Raw genomic sequence first — 20,584 nt, forward strand, 5'->3', positions numbered from 1 at the left:
CGACAATGGTCAGCTTTGTCCATGGTACCTACAAAATACCCCCAACTTGATGTTCCAGAACTTTAATTTGAAAGGGATGTCCATCTATGTCCACGTGGTAGAGTTTGAAATAGACACCCAGCCAGGAGAGTTGAGAAGTAACAACAGATTTAGAAGAATAGAAACACAGGAAATAATGTTGAAGTCATTTGAATGTCCTTTTATTTATTACCATGTATTTCTGATTAGAAAGATTTAGAACTTTATTATAAATCAGAATTTATGACACACGGTATACACATTCTCATGAAAGCTATAACATAAGCCACTTTAGGGAAAAGAGAAAGCCATTAGCCAGTAATAAGACATTTGACATAATTATATACAAGTATAAATGAAAGATCTAATGATGTATTTTATAGCTACTGTAGTACATTCACCTCCTGGGCTTAACTTCAACAGGGATGAATTATTTTACATGCAGACTAGCTTACATCTACATGGTTGGTGTAGAAATGAAAATCAATAAATCTTTTCTAATGATCTCAAATAAGCAGTGACTCCAGAAGTATTCCCTGACTAGGGAACCGTTTGAAAATAGCATGCAATAAGCAAAACTGAAATGACGCTAGAAGATGTACCATCATTCACCCATTGCCACTTAGCTCCAAACAAAGTGTGTAGTAAAACAAAATTCCTCTGGTGTCTTTCTTCAGTTAAATCACGTTTCTAAAATGTAAGACCTCGAACAGGAATCATTTAAAAATTATGAACTATGTTAACATTGATATGTGACTATTCTAAGATTCATATTAGAGGAATTTCCCTGTCCTACCTTCCACTATTTATATATTTTTCTTTCTGTTGCAGAACTAAGTTGGTAAATCCTATACAATGTATTGGAGTCCATCTGATATGAACGTATCGAGCTTTTTTCTAAACTTACAATTACTGGTGGGGGGTGAGGGGAAGGAGTTTGGAAGGGGTAAACTGGGAGTATGAGATTTGCAGATACTAACTACTATATATAAAATAGGTAAACAACAAGTTTATACTATATAGCACAGGGAAATGTATTCAATATCTTGTAGTAACCTATAATGAAAAAGAATAGGAAAACAAATATGTGTATGTATATGTGTGACTGAACTATTATGCTGTACACCAGAAATTGACACAACATTGTAAACTGACTATACTTTGATTTTAAAAAAAATTTATTGATAGAGTTAAGGCATGACTCTATCACAACAACATTAAGAAGCAAATTTTAGCCAAATTATGGAGTAAACATTGCAAGAATTATATATGCAATTTTAAACTACAATAAAACTTTAATATATGTGTAAATGTATATACGTACACATATATACACACACAGATCCATATATAAACTGTAGTATATAGTATAAGGACTATGCTATTATTTTTAAAGGTAGGCTAAAACTGATTGAAAATTATATTTCAAGCACCGAGAACAATGCAAAACAAGACACCCTTGTCTAAAATCTCATCAAGATTCAATTAAAATATACATACTCTAATTAGACTTATTTATGGCTAAGAGATAACTGTTCTCAAAACTTTAATAAATTTTCTACCAATGAGATCACAGTTTATTATTTGCCATCAGTTACTAGCTATTTTAATACAAACAAAAGTTTGGAAGGACCAACCATTTTTGTTGACATTATTTGCATTTTTAGGTCTAACTCAATTATTTAGAATTTATGAAAATATATAAACTTCACAGAATATATAAAATATTGTTATATGCTAATATATAAAATTGTAATCACTCCTTTTAAAATATTAAAATAAGTGAAAAATCACTGATGAAAAATTTAAAATGGTGATACAATATTTAAAGTAGCATATACCATAGCAGAATTCAATATAATATCAAAATGTGAGTGCATGTTGTGTTCTTTATTAAATTATTTTTATACTCTCCATCATTTATCCAAATTTAACTGAAAAACTAAAGAATGACAAATGGCAACAATTCTTGGCAGAATTAACCAATTCAATATGGAGACTCAAATAATGAAAATTGTCAAACTCATGATTTGCTTATGAGATAATGACCAAAAAAAACATGTGGAAAATTTTGGTCAAAGGGATATTTATTTTGTATGTGTAAGCCTATTTTGTAGTGCTATTTTGTTTTAAACTTGAACTTTATTTACTTTATTCAGTGCATATTTATTTACAAAGTATTATTTGGCTGCCAACATATATATGTATATATACACTTATAAATTATGACTTGCTATATATGAAAAAATGTGTAAGAATAGATGAGATTTTACCAGTTTGTTTATAGTTTTCATTCTCAGATTCCGTTGCATTAGACAGAACTACTATTTTTATCCTCAAATATATTTATATTTTTTATATTATTTACATTTACAGTTTTTAAATATTCACATTCAAAAAATTTTAAAACACTAAAATTATAAAATAATATAAAAAATGTAGAATGTAGAATTGTAATTTAGAGTTGTTAGGATCACAATCATGGTTTCCAAACTGCAACAAAAGGTACTATGTTCTGTTTCATCTTTTCTAATATGAAGCCAATAATACCTATTTCATAGTTATTCAAAAATTAAACATAAATTTTGGCTATTTATAAGGATCATATTAAGTGATCAAAAATATTAGTTCTTTTAGATTTTACTGTTTCCGAGTCAAAACTCGTTCTGCTCGCCACACGACAGGCCAGTAAACCGGGAGACAAGGTGTTGGGACAAGGAATAGTGACTTTATTCAGAAAGCCGCCGACCAGGAGGATGGTAGACCAATGTCTTAGAGAATCATCCTGCTCTAGTCAGAATACAGAAAACAAGGGAGGGGGTCTGGTTGGTTTTTGCAAACTCCTTGCTGCAGGCATTCTTTGTTCTTGCAGCCCTCCTGGTGGGCCAGGTCATGGTGTCCCTATAAGCTTCCAACAAAACAAAGGTTGTTCTCTATTTTGCAACTAGCCATCTCTACATAAGTGCAGAATTGCTAGCATCCTTAAAGGTCAGAGCCCCGAGGACAGGCTCTCCTGTATGTTTCAGGCTCAAGGCGACATTGTTTTACAAAAGGTGCAGAGCTGGCAAGACTAAGCCTAGAAAACAGGGCGCAGTGGTTAAAACTAAAGGAACAGATCCAACATAGAGTCAGATTTGTCTCCTCTATTACATTATTTCAATTTAATTTTAAAAAAAATGAATGATAAAACATAAAATAGAAAATGATTAAAACAGGGCAGAGTAAATTCCAAAACTAATACAACTCACATTTGAATATTGCATGGAAAACACTAAAATACAACAGCGTTTTTCATTAAATGTAGATAAATATGATTAACTTTCTACAAACTTGTCTACATTGTTCAAACTTCCTCTAACGAGTAACGTGGCATTGTTAAAGTTGAAATGTATTTATTTTACTTAAACACACTATAATCTGAAGAAAAACCTAGCAAATGAATGAGAAACAAAAGGAAATGGAAGTGTGGAGGAAAGATCTAGGAATAATCTTTGAGATAATTCTCAGACTGGCCTGGAATTACCTGCATGTGCTGTAAACTGAGTGCATTGTCATTTGTGGAAATTACCATAAACATCATATTATAAAAGACTAAAGAAGATATATAAAGTTAAATCAATTAAGAAATTAGGATTTTTTAAAATAAGAATAGATACATAAACAGATAGATGTGAGGGAATAGATTTTAAGATTAAGTTTAGATGGTTAAGTACCAATAATTAATTCCAGGTAGCAAAGGAACAAGAAATGTCGAGACTTTTTAGCTATTTTTAGTATTTGAATAAAGTAAAATTCACTGTTAAAAGTCCAGCAAAGATTTTCTGGTTAGCTTATTCAAAATAATATATTGCATGCTATGATCTTCCCAAATCAAAAAGCCTTTATACAGACAGCCTTTAAAAATAATAGAGTGAGAAAACACAAAGAAAATAATGTAGGCTACTTGAACATATTGCACTTTCTTCTGAGAAGTGACTGCCGTAATATTAGACCCATCCATCCCACATCACACGACTCACCTGCTTTACTATCTTTCAGTTCTTAGCACGAACACACTTCCTTGACATGTCTTCCCCACCCTCCAAGATTAAATTAGGACCTCCGTGAATATTTTTTGTTTATCGGTTCATTTGTCTACGTGCATCACTATGAGCTTTTTGCACATTGCTTTTCTACCACTCATCACACTCTGGATTTGCGTCAGTGCTCCCACTGCACTGTAGACCTGAGGGCATCACCTTAACCTCTCTCACATCTGGTCATCTGTATGTCACGTAATTCCTGGAGCATAATAGGTGAGCCATTGCATGGATTTGATGAATGCATAAATGAAATCATTGTATTTCTCTGTGACTAATTGTTTTGGGCATAATTTTATGAGCTTCTTTAACATTTGCATATCTTCTTTGGTGCAGTATCTGTTTAGATAGTTTGACCACTACTACTGAGCTGTTGGCTTTCTTTTAATTGAGGGTTTTTTTTTTTAATTGAAGTACCATCAGTTATAATATGTCAAATGTGTACAGCAATGTCCCAGTCATGCATGTACATACATATATTCATTTTCATATTCTCTTTTAATTGAGTTTTGAGAGTTTTTATTCTGGATACTAGTGTGTTATCAGTTACATAATTTGCAAATATTCGGCCACCCTGAGGTTTGTCTTTTTACTTTTCTTTGAGTGTCTTTACAATGAGCACAGATTCCTAATTTTGAGAAGTCCAATATACTTTTTTTTAATATTAATTAAATACCATTAATATTGTTCTGGTGCCTTACCTAAGGAATATTTGCTTAATTCAAGATCGTAAATATTTCATTCTATGTTTTCTTATAGAAACTTTATGATTTAAGTTTTACATTTAGCTTATAATGCTAAATGTCATTTTTAGTTTTTTCCCCCATATATTGTGGGGTTGCATAGATGTCCAATTCTTCCAGAACCATTTGTCGACAAGCCGTTCTCTACTTTCTCCCCTGAATTGCCTTTACACATTTGTGGCTAATCAGCAGAAAATACCCATCTCTGGATCCATTCCTGTATTCTGTGTTCTGTCCCACTGATCTGTATTATCTACCTTCTCGCCAATACCAAGCTGCCTTGATTCCTACAGCTTTATCATAAGTCTTAAAGTCAGAGTCAGTCCTCTGACTGTTTTCCTCCTTCGCTCTAGTGTTGGCTGCGTGGGATCCGTTGTATTTTATAAACTTCAGATTCAGTTTATTGACATCCACAAGGTGACTTCCTGGGGTTTTGATTGCTTTGTGTTACATCTATGTATCAGGTTGGGGAAAACTGAAATCTTGGCAATAATGTGTCTTTCTGTGCATAGAACTTAGAGCATCTCTCCTTTCGTTTAGACCTTCTTTGATTTCTTACATCAGAGTTTTATGATTTTCCTCATATTGATCTCATACATATTTTGTTAGTTTTATGCCAAAGTATTTCATATTTTGGTAATAATGTAAATGATATTTTGCCTTTAACTTTAAATGATGATTTTTTATTGCTGGTATATAAAAAAGCAATTAACTTTTGTGTATTAAACTCATATCCTGCAACCTTGCTCTAATTGCTTATTAGTTGCCAGGAATGTTTTTTGTTGGTGGTGATTCTTTAGAATTTTCTACATAGACAGTAGTGTCATCTGTGAACAAAGGCCATTTTATTTCTTCTTTCCTAGTCTGTCTGTTATTTTATTTTAATGTCTGATGCATTATCTAAAACGTTTAGAACAATGTCAAACATTATGTGTGAAAGCACGTATCCTTGCCTTTTTCCTGATCTTATTGGGGAACCATCTAGTTTCTCACATTAAATGCAACTGCCAGCTGTCATGTGTTTTATAGCTGTCCTTTCTGAAGCTGAGGGACTTTCCTCTATTCCCGATTTGCTAAGAGTTTTTATTATGTTTGGTGTTGGGCTTTCTCAAGTGCTATTTTTTGCATTTATGGATATGGTCATGTGATTTTTCTTCTTTGGGCTGTTGATGATGGATAACAGAGAGTAATTTCTGAATGTTAGACCAATCTTGCACACCTAGAATAAATCCCACCTGCTTGTTATTTATACTGATTATACATCATTGGATTCTATTTGCTCTTACTTTGTTAAGGATTTTTACATCTATTTTGATGAATGATACTCATCTGCACTTTTCCTTTTTTGTGATATCTCTGTCCAGTTTTGGTATTAGGGTAATACTGGCTCCTGAAGTGAGTTAGGAAGTATTCCCTCTGCCTCTGTGTTCTAGAAGAGATTGTACAGAATTAGAACAATTTCTTCTTTAAATGTTTGCTCACCAGTGAGCACATCTGCGCCTGATACTTTGCTATTTTAAAAGCATATTTATTATTAATTCCACTTATTTAGTCAGCATGAGCCTCTGCAGTTTATTCTGCCTGTGTGAGTTTTGGTAGCTGTGTCTTTAAAGAAATTGGTCCATTTATCTGTGCTATTAAACCTGTGGGCACGGAGCTCATCATATTCCTTTATTATCCTTTCTGCGTTCACAGGATCAGGAGTGATGGCTCCTCTTTAATTTTTGTTACTTGTAATTTGTGCCTTCTCTCTTTTCCCTTTTGTATCCTTTTCAGTTAATTTGTCTTTGCGTGCTTCTTTGAGTTGCCATTTATGTCATATTTTATTTGTTTCAAATACCGGCCTTTCTGAAAATTTCCTTAATAAGTGCTGGATGTTTCCATATTGTGTTTAATGTGCTTGAGGTTTATTCTGTGATGAGGTTAAGTTACTTGAAAACAGTTTGCTCTTTGGGGTGTTGACTTTTAAACTGTTGTTATGTGGGATTATCATTGTGTTTAGACTAGATGTTATTTTTCCCCACTGCTGACTACCCTTACAGATGAGGTTTTCCTTCCTGGATTGTGGGACCAAGCGCTAACCTCTTTCCTCTGTGAACTCTGATGATTTTGTTAATCCCTTTCAGGGGTCATTTCCCAGGCCTCTTATGGCTTCCTTATAATATTCATGTATCGGTCAGTACTCAGCTGAATAAACAAGGAGAAACTTCTCTAGGTTTCCAGAGTTTTCTCCAGAATTCTGCCCTGTAAACTCTAAGTGCCTGAGGTTCTCAGCCTCTGATCTGTGTCTTCGCTTCACCGGGTCTGCATGGCTTCGCTTTGATTCCCTTTCCTTTTATGTTGACCTGGAAACTCTCTCTAGACAGTTCATAGTTACAAGCTCATTTTTGCTCTGTATCTTTGGGATCAAACTGATATCCGATGTCTTGTCATTTTTATTTGATACTTTTTTTTTCTTTTCCTAGGCATTCCAAATGGGAAAGTGAATCTGTTTTCTATTTCTCCTTCTTGGCAGAGAACAGGTATCAGTAATAGTAATCAATTACCTTGCTTGTGAAATTTCACTCTAACACATTTAGCTTATGAGGAGATTGAATTGGTTTGTGAAATCCAAAAAGGAATTGAACACAGTGTCAGGTCAGGACATACGTTCTCCTGGACATCAGGAACCCTTCAGCTGTGAACAGTTATCTCCGCTTTTTCCAATTTCTGCTTCTCATTCTCTCTCATTGGGGGCCATTTGTCTTCTCACTGTGGACAATTTGGCCACAGAGAACCCTGTAATTTATCTCTATATCTGTTATATGTAATAAGGAAATGTTTTGATGCATTCTGTGGAGACACATTTGGCCCCTCCTGATTTACTTTTCCACACTGAACTTCTTTAACTGTAGCTGGGAAGACCTTGTTGGGCATCACTGTCTGGGGAAGTAGGGGTGGATAGGTAGAGAGATCACCATTAGGAAAAAAGGTTGCTGTTCAAACAGTCCTCTAGCTGCTCCTAAAATCTTAATAGTGTCACACCAGTAGTCATTTAGGAAGAATACAGCAATATTATTCCCATTGGTATATGGTGAAATTTTAATTTTTCCAGTTTTCCAGGAAAATAAGATATCTAATGGATCATGTGTTGATTATTCAATTTTGTATCATTTGGTCAAAATTAAGCATGGCTTTTATAAAGTAGACATCTCTCTGAAGTACAATAATGTCTTAGGGACTCCAGTTTGAAGTCTCTTGGACCAAAACCATTTCAACACTCAGAGAAGTTTACCATCAATATTACAGTCTTTCTGATGTTTTTTATTTATAGTTTTTCTATGTACACCTTACAACTTGTCATTGTCACTTTTAATTTCCACCATCCGTACCTGTAAACCTTATTTTTCTTTTGTTATTTTCTAAGACACAGAAGTCCAAATAACACATACTTGGATTGTGACAAAGTGACAACTCTCTAGCAGTACTCTGGAAGTACTCCAACATTACTTAGATTAATGTAGACCTAGGGACTAAATATTTGTGGGAAAAAACAAAAAAACAAACTTGAAAATCACTGCTAGTGTCAGAGACATTGCAAGAACTTTTATCCCAGTATCATGTTTGGAAGTCAGTGATGTGTTTCTTTTTCTTCATCTGATAGGGATAGAGAGCTGACTATCAAATGAGTCAATCACTAAATCAGAGAGGAGAGTTTTTGATGGAGGAAAGGTGATGATTATCACTTTTTCAAACTGAGCAATTTACTATATTCTTGGCTACATTTCATTCAACTGTATGCAAGAAATTCAGCCCCACCACCCTTCTAAAAAACCTTTCTGAAAAACTGAGCGTTTAGTGTTACATTTTGAAAGATATTTTGAAAAGTAAGATGACTGCAAACTTTCACTAGTATTATTTTTTTAGAAGTTAATTTTCTATGTGATCGGATAATGGGTATCTCAGATGTAGTAATGTATCTTTTGTGTGTGTGTATATAAATACACACAAACACAAGGCTTAGGCATTATGAATAGTATGAAGAAGTGGAAGATGATGTTTTTCTTGTACAATCATGACTAATTTAATGCACACCACATTTACCATTCATGGGAGGACCTGTTGGTTGATGAGTTTAGATTAAGCTGGATTAAGACAGAGAAATTAAGCTGGAACCAGACAGAGAAAGAGGTTTGACATAATGATTAATTCTTACATTTAAGCTTTGAATCCACTGAGGACTATAGCAAGATTTATGGAGAGACGTAGTATAATTTATAGGATATTATTCCCTCTTAATTAAGGATAAAACACTACTAAATAAAATAATTAATTTTGATCCAGAATGAAAATGCTTTTGCATGTTGATCTCTCTCATGTTATAAATTACTGAGTCATTGACTCCCTATTTCTTTGTATTTCTTACTCAAATTAATAAAAAAAAAAAAGAGATAACAAATGAAAATGGAGTTAGGAGAAACTGAGGCCCCCATAACATTTTACAATTAAATATGAATTTTTTTACTGCTGTGTATTTTGCCAGTTACTCAAGTGCCACTTTGTTTATTTTGTCCTTCAACAACTGAAGGGAACGTGGAAGATTTTTGTTATTTATGCAATCATTTGTTTATTGCCTTTTTAATGGCACTCACTGAGTTTGATTAAACTTTTATCCAACTTCATTTTGCAGTATGTGGAGTTTAATTATCAAAAGGCAAGTTATAACATTTTGTTGTCCTTGTTTTGAAAAGTTGAGAGATACTGTGGGAAGGTCTTCTGAGTTTCTGCTCATTCTGGCTAGCTTTATAAATTCAGTTTTGATTATTAAATTGTATTGTGGTTCCTACTGTTGGAAAACCTCTGAATAGCAGTAGGCCAGATGTTGTTGCCTGATTAGATACTGAGATATTTGAATCCCCAGCTGCAGCATTATAAACCTGCTCTTTTAATACTTGACTCTAAGTTTTCCATCTGCTTTCAGCATCTGGTCAGTTCTGTCTAGGTTGTCATTTTATTGCATTTCTTCTTTGTTGCCCCACAAATAAATGAAATTTCTCCATCCTTATGACCAAGTCAGATATGCCATTTTTAAATAGTGAAACATACATTACTTAAGTAATGATTGTCATAATACTCTTATTAATATACAGTTTTCATTTTTTTAACACATCTATGATACATAATGTAGACTAATATGTTACATTTAATATGACAATATTCACTAAGGAAAAGTTAATTTATCAGACTAAGCTGGGGATCCATCTCACTCTTTTTTGAAGGGATGTGTTAATAAAATCACCATGCTAAAATGTTCTTTCACATTTGTCATATTACTGAGGAATGGATTAGAGAACGGAGTTAGAATATATTTCATAATTGGTGTTTAAAATCTTTTCAAATAGGAACATACAATTACTAATATTTGAGACCAGATGTGTAAGGACTAAGTCATAGATGGCATTACTGGGGCCCTGTGTGCAGCCACCCTGTCAGTAATCATTCTTTTCCATCATCTCCTCCACATCTGAAGATGTTCGCATTCATACCACGCCACTGGTCTGTCTCTTTAGTCAAATACTACTGCATCTCATTCACAAAAACATCGATCTTAATTATTTCATTTGAAGTTTTACTTAACCAATTGGGTTAAAACTCAATTTAGAGATGATAGCTCTACTTATATATATATATATATATATATATATACTTTACAAAATTATATACAGTTTTGATGATTTAAACAACAGACAGCAAGTGTGAAGGACTGAGAAAGAGATCATCCACATTATATAGCGTGAGCAACCCAGACGTTGTGAGGATGGTGGACTTTAACATCCAAATGGTTGAGTAAATAAGCCAAAACATTATTATTATTATATTATTGTATTATTATTATTAGGCAGTGGGGCAGAAAAACTCAGTTTACAGACATAGAATAAAGTCTAAATTCATTTATTCAAAAATATTTATTCTGTGCCCACTACATACATGCCCGTCACACTTTGATGTCCTTATGTACACCAGAAAACCAAAGAAGCTAACAAATACAGCTGCTTACACATAGTTTATATTCAAATGGAGGCTGGAAGACAATTTTTCTGAACTGCACATCACCTAAAGATCATGCTATGAAGCATAGGAATTTTATAAGATAGTTCCTTACAGAAGTATCAAAATAAATGCAATGTTTAATGTTTTAAAAGAACATAAATTCCTTGATTGTGTGTGAAAAACTGCTGTTTGAGGCTACAGTACTTAGGTGAACTTTGATAGAAAAAAAAAGAACAGTAACAACAATGACAAAAAGTAAAGTTGATAAAGAAAGAAAAAACATGACATTTGGGATTTGGCCAATTTTCATAGAGTTGCAACCAGTATATCAATAAAGTGATCACATCAGGACAGACCAGCAGATGCGTCAGACTCATGCCAACAGGTAATGGTAAATGAGATGAAGAAAAAAATTTCATCAGAGCAAAAATATTTCTCCTAGTCATTACTTTTGAAATCTTCCTTGTGAGAAGAGGTTTAAGATTAATGCCAGAACCACTGTTTATTTAAATAGTATATTATCTATTTTTGATGGATTTATATCCTTAACCTCATTATGACATTTCAAGAACTCATACACAGTTCACTCCAGTATGTATTATTTGCATTTACAATCTAATACTTCCACAAGTTTATAATAACCCCAATTAGGGAAGCTCTCATGGTAATTGACATAACGGAAAGATATTTAATGTAACTGAACCCAAGTTAACATTTTTAGCAAGTTCCTCTTATGTAGATTAAGTAGACCATGTTTGGTTGTACTAGTTTTTGATGACAAAACCATTGCCAAATCTTAAATACTTAAAAGACTATCAATCAATCAATCAAACCATTGCCAAATCTTAAATACTTTAAAGACTATCAATCAATCAATCAAGACAATTTTTATTCATTAGCTTTGCTTTTTAGAAACCAAGATAAATTACTTAATCCTAAAGTGGTATACATAAAAATAAGAAAATTGAAATTTGCCTGTCCTTCAGCAATCCAAAATGATACATTTGAGCATAGTCTCAAACTACTAGTACAGATGGATTTTATTTATCCTCAGATTCTTTAATTTTTTAAATCAAAGACAGGTTTATTCTTTCATCCATCTAGAATTTATTGATTTTAGTTACAGTGAAGACAAAAACACAAAAGCCAAATAATAATGGACTGTAATTATGAAATGATGGATTTAAGATCATGACCTGTGAATTAGGAAAGTCATTTGATTAACTGAGATACTAATCTTACTAATTTACCATTTCAGCATTATGATATTACAGTAGATAAAATAAAGATAACTATTATAATATTCAATATGGGGTAAAAGTGCAAAAACACGCAAATGAACAACAAGTGAAAAACATTCGAGTAATGATAACTGAATTTTGATGTTGTTTATTGAGAATTCTTACCAGGTTTTATTTTACTTTTAGGAAATAATACTATGTCCTAAACATTCTTCATATTAAAATTGGCCATTTAACACAAATCAGTGCTTAGAAAGCTCTAGCTACTTACTACTTACTTCAGGAATGTGTCTTTTTCCAGATACTAACTGCTATGCAGAAAATAGATGAACATCAAGGTCCTACTGTATAGCACAGGGAACTAGATTCATTACCTTGTAATAGCCTATAGTGAAAAAGGATCTGAAGTGGAATATATATATATATATATATATATATATATATATATATACATATATATATATATATACCTGAATCACTATGCTGAATACCAGGAATTAACACAACATTGTAAACTGACTATACTTCAGTAAAAATGTTAAAAAAAAAAAGTAAATAAAAAAGAATATGCCCTTTTAATTTTGTTTGTGAAATCCACAATAATAAAAACCTAAAACAAAGCTATATTCCACTATTTAATGATTAATACAACAAGTTAAAGATGGGATAATTTTCATCATATATTTTGCAAAAATGCACTCGTATCAGTCTCTTGTATGAAAATGAATAAATTTGCAGGTACTTAAATTCTCTATTAACAGCCGTAACATTTTATCGAGGTACTGTGAAATCAGTTTGCAGATCATTTGAATAAGCTGAATGGAGAGAAACAAGAAACAGTGCAATATATGATTGTGAGTTCTTTAATCTGAACTACTTCTTATTATTTCTAGGTCTAAAATTACTATGTATTTTTATTACATTTCCAGGAACTAAAGATGATTTGCAAATGTAATTGCAAAAAGAGATAATTTTAGTGTCAGAAGATTGCAAAGAAAACAAAAGAATGAGGAATTTGACTGAGTGTAACTCTTCTAAGGAAAGACAACACCAGCCTGCAGGCGTACACACATCTAGGACATCCTGTTGATGGTAACATTTTAATTCACGGTAAGCATTATTTTAAGTGCGATTGTTTTGATTGTTTTTGCATTCAGCTCTTGAACTTTTTACACTTAAACTAAAACTTACTTCAGTAGATGATCCATAAGAATTTTCTATATGTGGATATATTACTTTTGACTATCACTCTATACCCTGCATGTCCTTTGCTGAAACTGAAGTAAGAAAGGAGCTATTTTGGTAAAGAGTTCATTCATTATCAGTGTTACTGGGGACGCAAGATAGATTTCTTGTAGTTTACCAACGAATCTGCAGGGCATCTGGCCCAAGCTAGAAAGCGGTGGGACCTGCTGAGATTTGCTGAAGGCCTGTGTGGATGAGAGAGCTCATGTGATAACCAGCCTCACAGTTCGTTTAGGTCCATTTGTAAAAAGAGTAACTTCTGATTGTGTGACACAGGCACACCAAGAGACTGATGCTTTTGATTTAGACTTTCAGTCAAACTAAGAAATTCAAAAAGCTTGACCTTAGGTAATCTAGCTCAAGGCCTCCTGTTTCCAGCAATATTTACTTGACTCTCTTTTTATAAGAAAGTCACCGTTAAACAATGTTTTAAAAATCTATCTTGACAGATATAAATGTTAAAGAAAACATTTTTAAAAATATTTCACTTGATCCCCCGTGGATGCCCATATCCCAAAAGGAGAGGAGACGTCTCTTACAGTAATGAAATCATGTACCACTTCCAGAACGCCCTTCCTATAGGTACTTCTTGAATATTTATTGTCAGAGAAGAGTTCTCTCTGTGCAGTTATCACTCATACCCTTGAGAAAAGCCCCAAGAAGGGTATAACTCATGGTTTACCAGGGAAAAAAGAAATACAATTGTATGTGTGTGCACATTGATGTTCGCTTTCCTCGCTCAGTCCCTTGAGAAAAACCAGTAGCGTCATTTTGCTGTAAGTGACTCTGTAGCCATATAAGTTCCTCATCCAAGTAGCCTTTATCCTCAGTGAGCCTGGGGGGGGGCTTTAATTTAATGGTTTTTGGTCATAGACCTCAACTTCCTTCTTACAGCAGTGTTTTTCTCTATATCACATCGTACTCAGTTTTTAAGTTGCCCGAATCAAAAGGACCAGAATTAGATAGACTTTGTTCATCAGAAAAAAAAAAAAGTGGCTTTGCAACAGATAAGTTTCAATAAAACAGCAAGTGGGCTGGGTTGGCCACAGTTGTCCTTAGATAAGGACGCTCAGGGGGTCACATGGGAAATTACCCTGGACAGTTGGGACTGTGGCTTGAGCTGAGTGCTCCCAAGAACCCTGATTCTGGAAGTGATTTTAATTTTTCCATAAATTCATTTTAAAACTTGATAAGCAAAACAAAATGGTGGTGTACGTGATTCCAGTTTCTTTCAAGAAGGCAGCAAAGGGAAGAATTGAAAGTAAGAATAATAATAGTTATTATGATAATTTATACACCTAAGGCTGTAGATCGTGGTCTAAAAGGGGACAACTTAAAGATACCAGCTTCTGGGTTCTATTGATATTTTGGTGTTTTTCACATTTCAAAAAAGGGTTTAGATTTATGAAACTTTTTGCGCTGATTTGTAGTGATCAGATTTACAGTGTGTCCCATGTGTCTCCTGTCACCTTACTAATTCTCTCTTCATTTGCTGTTGAATATCTTGCCCTGAATGACTTAAAGGTATAATTCAGGTTTATTCTTATAACAGCTGCATAATATCCCATTGACTATTGTACTATGACTTATGTGCCCCATTTATGACCTGTCCAATTTTCTATGATTACGTAATAATGCACTGAGAAATTGGGGACTACACACTTGTTGAGATAAATCTCTCAACACTTAAAGTGGCCCAGGCTTTTAGTAACAGTAGAAATAAAAATGAACATACTTCTTGGAATCACATCACCAAACAAGGGTCATCGCTACTGGCTGATATTTTTAGGGGAAAAAGAACCCCACTATTTGAAGTCATTGCTTTTTATATCATTCATTATCCTATTGTCCTTGAAATAAATGGTATTTAGACATTATCAGGGCAGGTACCAGGATCCAAAAACAAACACGTTGACTCTTTATACTACTATACAATTATGGGATACAAATATGTATGTGTAAATACATGCATGAACATATTTTTAAATCAAGTGCTTTTCTGTCAAGTATAAAAACTTATGGAAACAAAGTATACCTTTAATGGTATTCTCCTGTTAAGCACAAATTCACCTTCCTTCATATGTCTTATGGTCAGTATCTCACCACTTAGACAACATGGGTGGCATCCATGAATTTTCCACGTACAACGCAAGGGGCTTCCTTCCATCTGAGAATATGGATCTTTGAGAAGATGTGCTTGTCTTGCGGACTGCCATGTTCCCATCAGGAATATAATTCCTAGTGCTTGTATCAGAAGAGTCTACAGGATTGGTTGTACTTTGTCATTGTTTTCCCCTAAAAATAGCCAACATTAGACCTTTGCTGTGACTGGTATTGCCTCACAGGAAAGTTTGTCTTGGTCTAGAGGAAAAATCGATTACGACTTTTAGTGCATAGTAGAAGCAGTTTTCTGAAAGCCAAGACACTTTTTTTTACTGATAAAAACAAGGATGATTTGAATGCAAAATGAAGGATGCTTGTGTGTATTTTCCTGGACAGAATATTAGAAATTTGCTGGTGTTCCCTCAAAAAGGGGGGCAAATAGGAGGTAGATTATTAACAGAAAGGTGTGGTGTTAATGTGGGTGGAGTAATGACACACTCAGAGTGCTATGGGAAAAATAGCCAAATGTTGTGGAAATTCAGATTCTCATCCCATTCCAACAAACCATATGAAGTCTGTGGTAGGGTTGAGTGTTTGGAATGTTTAGAACAGAGAGCAATGGACAGTGGGAGTCAGGGCGTCATGCCCAAAGACCAGAAGGGTGAGTGACACTGCAGTTGATGGTGGGACCCAGCAGCACTTAGAGGCCAAGACCAAGAAACCTTGTCCCAGAGGAGGCCGGTGATGTCATGGTACCGTGAGGGCCATAAGTCTTGTCATATCATTGACAACTTCTGTAAGTCTCGTGTTTTATTTTTGATGAACCTTTTTGGGTTTCTAATTCTTGACTAGGTAAGTTATTTCTAGACCATGAGTTACCCTCCAGTGGGAGCAGCTAGAGAAGTCTAGCTGCACAAATGAACAATACAGAATTACCACCAGATGATTACTGTTCATTGTGAAGCTAGTATATATCTATTTCCGATCTTCAAGCTGGAGAGCAGGTTGATGTCCATATCTTGCAGTCAAATGTTCTGTCTAGCAAATATTTTTCACATGAAATTTTAGGTCAGTGGGAACACAAATGGGCTTGTTTTCCTGCAAACATGGTTTTCCTCAGGCAAGAAGTTATGAAGCAACACGTCTGCTTGATTTTTTTTTTCAGTCAGAACAGACGGAGCACCCTCTCCCCACAGATGTCTTTATAACTGTTTGTGCTTTTATTTTTGTCTTTCCATAAAATGTTATACAAAGAGCAAGACAAAGTCCTATCAAGGATACATTAACAAGACTGTGAGGAATCCAAAGACTCAGTAAGTTATCTGAGCAGCCACCTCTCCCATCCCCCACCCCCATTTCCCTTAAGCAGGGGGTTTAGGGTGACTAAAAGCCGGAAGCAACAACTGGACTTTTTAATTCTGGCACGTTGGTGGAAGCGTCCTGCATTATGTATGAAACAGGTGGACGCTCGGAGTAAAAGAAGCCTGTCCAGCCAACACTTTGTAGGTGGAGCTGCTGACCCATTTTCCCCACCCCGTCTCTCAGGATATTATCTGTCTTAGCTCAGCTTCTCGTTTGAAAGCTGAGTATGAGACAAACTTACAGGCAAGTAAGCTTATTTTGGAAAGTTATCTCAACGAATGAAAGAGGACTGGGAATCATTAAAAAGAAAAGAGGAAAAGCCAGTAGAAGAATGAATTTTCAAAGGTTGCCTTTGTGGGCAACTGTACCCCTTCTGGCCTGGATCTTCTAAGGACCTCCAGAGAGACTGCTTCCAGCGATCTGTGTGAGGACCGGAATGGGGAGCATCCCATTAGCAACTCCTGCCTCCCGTTGCTGATGCAAGGAGATGCCCTCTCCTTTGTACCACTCCGTTGTGCCTGAGCGAGTTCAGGGTGCGCTCCCATTTTCACCTGGGAGATGTGGACATTTTAATACACTGAATGCTCTTTTTGATGAGTTTGTGAGATTGGAGAAGTTCAGCATAACCAAGTGTGAAAATCAATAAATCCCCTAAGGAATTAAAAAAAATACAAAAAAGCTCCCCAAACACCCCCCCCCTAAAAAACCCCTGGCTTTCTGCTTCTGTGCTGGATCAGAAAAAACACAGAAGCAGAAAGCCAGGGCTACACGGAGCAGCTGAAACAATCGCAGGCGTGTTACAGCTGTACGAAGCTGGTTGCTGCAGGGACGGCCACAGTTGAACGTGGGCTACGAGAAATGGGAGGTAGGGCACAGGAGGTGTGCAGTGTTCTAATTCAAATTGTCTGTGAGGTGGGCTCAATTAGACTCCTCTTCTCAGTAAAACTGGAAGGTATTATTTTAACCCAAGGCTGTATTATGATTAACTGGCAGTGACTAACACACAATATATGTGCCTTGTTTATTTAAATTAATAAGAAATATTATACAATATATCAAGCATTTGTGTCAATGGCTCAGGGCTTGTTCTGAGTGACAAATCTTAACACTTGTGCTGACATTTTGGTTCGGTGATGTTTGAGATTTTAATACAAGTAAGTTAAGATGAGGAATAGTCTGGACAACTAATGCAAAGGTCGATTAGTTGGAGTGAAATCGTGACAAAGAGAGATAATGACTCTTCCAATTCACTTTCCATATTTCTCAGCCTTACAGAGAGAGGCAAGACCCTTCTAACTGCCAGGAACTATTAGGATTGGGGGACATTTGATCCAGGAACAGCCAACGGAATAAAATGAGCATCTCTTAAATTAATCTTAGCACTTAAAAAATAATTCTGAGGCAGTAAGTTTTTACAAAGGGAAGAAATGGAAATATGGAAGCAGGTCTGAATCCGATTGATTCACAGCACTCATGAGAGCACGTAGGGTCAACCACATTGGTCTCAGCAAGCTGGCTTTGGAGGAGAATGTTACGTCTACTGTACTTGGTTTCTCCAAATCAGAATTCCATCAGCCCCTGGCCGTGTGCAAGGCTGGCACTGCTTCTCGCACTCATCAGTGAGTCAGTAGTTTTCTCACATATATCCTGAGGTTGTCTAGCTTGGAATTTTCCTGTTTCTCTCCATGTGTGTCTGACAAGTTTCATTTTTTTGCATTGGATCTCTGTCTACATAATACACATTTAGTTCACATAGTCCAACAAATCTCTTATTTCTTCAGTACAGAACATTCATTGTTATTTTTCTAGCTGTCTGTATGCTCATTTAGTGTTATACATGCTAAATCTAAGTTACATAATTTATGCTCACATTTTATCTTAATACTGTTTAATCTCAGATACAAATATTAGATATAAATAGAAAAGCAATGAGAGGTGCTCAGATGACAACTTGTATGAAGATCTTAGCTCATGCTCATTTTATATATTATACATATATATTGATTGATTGATATTTATATAAAGTCAGGTATAAATTATGAGAGCCTTGGGTTAGCACTGAAACCTCATTTAAGTTCATGATATGTAAGATTTTCCCCCATGGCCACTGTGGTTCAATATTAATCAATAATCAATTTGTTCATTTATCATTTTGCCAAACAAAATGTGAGTTTCTAAAAAGGTCACTCTCAGATATTGAAGCCAAGTATGTTTACAGTTCAGAATTTATAGTGATAACCATCTAGGTTCCTATGGTTAAAGATCTTTTTGTTACTACTTACTAATGCCAACACATGAATTTGTGGATTATAAAAGGTAAGACTTTCCAAAAGTAAACACCTGCTACAACATTCTTATTTGAAAATGCCTTTCTTTGTACTGCAGTTGCTTAGATGGAAAAGGAATAATTTTATTGCCAAGCATTGTCTAGGGGCCTTCCCCCAAGATCCTAATTATTTTATACATTAACTTTCTTTTTATGTATAAGTTACTATAAAATATTAAGCAGTGAAAAATGTCTCAGTATTTACATTTGAAGAAAAAAAAGTCTTTTACTCTAAAGAAAGTATTTTATGTAAGTATATTTCAGAAGTCTAAGTGAAATTCACATTGCTTGACATTAGCAATTAGCTGTAACTGATGAATTTATATTAAATAACATTGGTTTATATATTTAATTTGCAGTTTCCTTAATTCTGCTTTGTGAAATACTTTAATTTTTAAAATGTTTTATTATTACCTTTTATTTTGAATTAGATGCTGCACATTATATATGTATTCTTATAATGCCTATATTTTTTTAAGAATGGTAATCTTTCATGAGTTCATGGAATTATGATGTCTGTTTTCACCTCATAGCTACATCTACACCTCTGAAACTATAGTCCATAATCTGGAAATTTAAAAATATATATTTCTAACTAATTCAAAGGTCAAAGAAGAAATTATAAAAATGTAAAGATTTTATAGCTTCTTGAAATGTGACATTTTTGAAAAAATTCAGACTTCTAATAATGTTCTGTAAGTTATTTAGTATGGTGTTCCTCCATAAAAAAAAATGAAGTTATGGAAAATTACTCAAATTTCTTTGAAGGGACTCCCATCTTTAAGTAATGGATTATATATCTAGTGTTCCTCAGAATATACCTTGGGTAATACTTCCCTGAAGAAATATATGACAAATAAAGAAGTGTAGATTTTCACCTTTTTACATTTTATAAAGCACAGATAAAGAAATCTTATATATTACTTTGATAATGGCTTTCACACAGAGAGAATAAAAGATGCCATGATGTAAGAACAGAAAACTGATTTTAAGTTATGTAGCCTTTAGAACTCTATATTTAGGTACGTTTATAGAACAGTTAGGTCACATTTGGTAGCCAATGACAGCAAAATGGTAACAGTGATGAAAACTGCCATCTGAAAGGGGGCATGGAAATGACACTGCAGTTTCTCATCCTTGAACTCCCTCGAGTCTTTTTGACTGGGAATAACAGAATCTCTCTCGCCTGCGGTGGAGGGAGTTCCCTGGCTGCACAGGTTCAGTTTGTTCTAGGCAAGGCTCCATGTACAGCAACCCCCCTGATTGTATCTGGGAGGTGCACTGAATAGAGACCACACCTTCCAGGGACTAGCCCACCCCGACCACTCTCACCCTCCCAGTGCGAATGCTAGTGTGAGCATCCTTCAGAGAGGTGAATAATCTCAGGTACTTACTGGCCAGAGTTGGAGTCCCCTTTTCCAAATCACTCCCTTAAAA

The 20,584-nt window shown here is 34.6% G+C and overlaps 1 long non-coding RNA gene across 7 annotated transcripts in view; it reads left to right on the plus strand.

Moving 5' to 3' along the window:
* The window catches only part of LOC141577567 (uncharacterized), an 839,800-nt gene that overhangs the window by 793,958 nt on the left and 25,258 nt on the right, over positions 1–20,584 (plus strand). For 4 of the 7 annotated variants that reach the window (XR_012506830.1, XR_012506826.1, XR_012506832.1 and 1 more), the window contains 2 exons: positions 13,041–13,221; positions 16,714–17,078. This is a non-coding gene — a long non-coding RNA (uncharacterized LOC141577567). Of the gene's footprint in view, positions 1–7,305; positions 7,363–13,040; positions 13,222–16,713; positions 17,079–20,584 lie in introns of those variants that run through there. The other 3 variants (XR_012506829.1, XR_012506827.1, XR_012506828.1) reach the window with 2 other exon arrangements.

This window comes from Camelus bactrianus, chromosome 4 (genome assembly GCF_048773025.1).
Source record: "Camelus bactrianus isolate YW-2024 breed Bactrian camel chromosome 4, ASM4877302v1, whole genome shotgun sequence".
NCBI lineage: Eukaryota > Metazoa > Chordata > Mammalia > Artiodactyla > Camelidae > Camelus > Camelus bactrianus.